Raw genomic sequence first — 2,906 nt, forward strand, 5'->3', positions numbered from 1 at the left:
ACAAGGCATTGTAATATTGTACATATCAATAGCGTGTAAACAAATAAAGATACCTAAAACCCTAGCCTTACTACTAGCTATATGTAACCTAGGTGTAGTAGTACTGTAAACAGTAGTTTAGATAGTTAGTTAGCATTAGTTAGCATTAGTTAGAATGTCAGGCAATCTATTAGAAGCAGGGAACCCTTCTCTGGTAAGTTTTAACTGTGATGCATTCATTGCACGGCTAAAGAATTGTATATACCTAGGTTTATTATTCATGACCTGGTATAGTGCACCTCCGAGTCCTACGTCTGATGCGTCCGTTGCTATTTCAAAAGGCACGCCGTCGACTGGTCCTTGTACAACAGGTACTTGTTGAACTGCATGCTTGAGCACTTTAAATGAAGTTTTGTTCGTTAAGTCCCTGAAGGACTCGCCTGACTAATGCGGCATGTTCGCCCTTATTCATAAAAAAGATGACTATGCCATCTATATAAACTTAAACGTTAGGTATGTCTGCAAACGTTACTTGTTTATACGAAGGAGATAGAAACTATGAGTCGGCAATAACTTATTTATTGGACTCATATCTAGACATACTCGGACTTTCTTAAAGTTTCCGTCCGAGTTTAAGTTACCTGGCGTTTATTGGTAATTGATTTCGATTTCCCCATTGGATAACCATTTCTCGACTTGTTCTTTAACTACATCTTCGTGTCTCCAAGAAATATAGCTTCTTGAAGGACATTTGAGCTTAGTAAAGTCTACCTTGATTAAGTCAAGGCTGACATATCCGTCGTTGAAGCGGAATTTCGCCCAGTCAGTTATTTTTATCTTCTTATTTACTAATGTAAGATCCATTATCTTATCGGCAAAGCCAGGAATTAATTCCCTGACTATGTCCGGTGATGTTGTATATGGTTTTAGACAATTATCCTCTGACTGATCTTTTAATGGATCTATGTTGTTGGGTAAGCCTGTTACGGTTATCACAAAACGTGAGTAAATTGATCGGTGTACTCCCGCGGCGTCTTAACACCAACTTTTCCCTTCGACGTTACTCGGTGTGCGGGGAAAAAGGTGAATACAATATCATAAAACTGTTCCCACGTAAGTCGAAATAGATTAAACTTTGTTTCATGACCCTTGTCTTGAGCCTCAATCGCGTGTTTACGTCGCACCTCGGTGTACTCTCACGGTTGTTATTACCTATGTTCTTACAGAACACGTGCATAACCAGGAACTCGTACCATCGCTGTGCCTTGTCCTTTGTTATATCTGGACGTTTGAAGTCAGCATCAAGTTTCAGAATATAACTCTGAATAGGAGCATTCTCAACTGGTTTAGTTAAGATTGAACTCAGTCCTGGACCTCGAAGGTCCTTGCTTAATAAGAACGTAACCAACCAACACACAGCTGGCCAGTCACGAGAAGTGTCTAGCTCATTCTGGGGTCAAATGATTGCATTAAAGCAGAAATCCATTGCTGGGGAACGATATCATTCGTGTACGGGTTAGCGTGTCGAGGTCATAATCCATATAAGTCCCCGTCAGAGACAGTCAAGGCATTAACACCTGACTTTGCGGACAAAATCTTGGATCTGATTCTTGTTAATAAGAAAACAAAGATCACAAATTGGGCAAAATTCCGCTGTAACGACGGATATGTCAACCTTGACTTAACCAAGGTAGACTTTACACAGTTAAAGTGTCTCTTAAGGAACTATGTATCCTGGAGACACGAGGCTGTTGTAAAAGAACAAGTTGAGTACTTGTATATGCCACTGTGAACGGTATCATATATCAAGTATTAATTAGAGTTCCTATAGAAGTACGTATTGCTTACAAAATTGATTTACACAGATATGATGCTGTATTAGAATGGACTTATTCTGGAATGAATTGCCCTAAGTTCTTCAGTGATCATAATAAGCTATTAGTGAACTCACATCTACCACTCTGATTGGCCATACGTAAGCATGTTTCAGACTACGGTGTGATGTATCCACTTAGAGATATCAAGTCGGGTATAACTAAATTGTACAGTATTATGAAACCAGGTGTAGACAAGAGCACCCAGTACGTTGAAAATTCGAAATCCGCCAATAGTCGGATGAAATTTAAACAGCGGTGAGTAACTAGAGTTTTTGAACAGTTATTCTTTAATGCTTTCATAGCCACCAGTATTCAGTGGTGCTATGATGAAGATCAAAGTGGCGATACTTGGGATTTTAATTCTTTTAGAAGGAAATACTGTAAACAGTTGCCATTAACCATGTTTGTTGAGCTTGCATGTGGTAGTTTAATAGGTATCCCTGCAAAAGAGCGCGTACTCTTTATTAAAGACGATGAATATTGGAAGATTTTGCCTGGGCGTAGACCTGTAAGTACTATATCGCTTGAAGAAGTCAAGAAGCTTGTCGTCGCACTCAAGTCTTATAAGGTAAGCTATAAGTTTTGTAAAAATCTGGTTTTAGATGATTTAAGACTAGATGGTGGCGATCATAGTGCAGGAATAGTAGAAATTGCGGGTGCAGCCGTTACTCGGAAGCACGAAGTGATACCACGCAAAATATACCGTAAATGTAGTGCTGTGCGTTGTCAAAACCTCACAGTACATCAATGCATCAGATGTCAAGTGAGACTGTGTTCTAAAGTGATTCCTGGTACAATTTTTTTAACGCCTTTTGGTTGCTTTTGCTACTGATATAGAAATACGCCATTCACCCATTCTGCTTTTATTTACATCAACTGTAGCCACTTCCCACACTACTCTCTCTACACCCAGTAGTCCTGTATACAGCCCACCCTCCAGAGCCCCAGACTATGACTGTATTTCACTCACACAGGAGTGAGGTGTAAACTTCGATGGAAATTACTAGGTTTCAAACTATAAAAAACTAAAATACAATTTAGTCAGTTAGG

The sequence above is a fragment of the Sphaeroforma arctica genome, assembly GCF_001186125.1.
Source record: "Sphaeroforma arctica JP610 unplaced genomic scaffold supercont1.684, whole genome shotgun sequence".
NCBI lineage: Eukaryota > Ichthyosporea > Ichthyophonida > Sphaeroforma > Sphaeroforma arctica.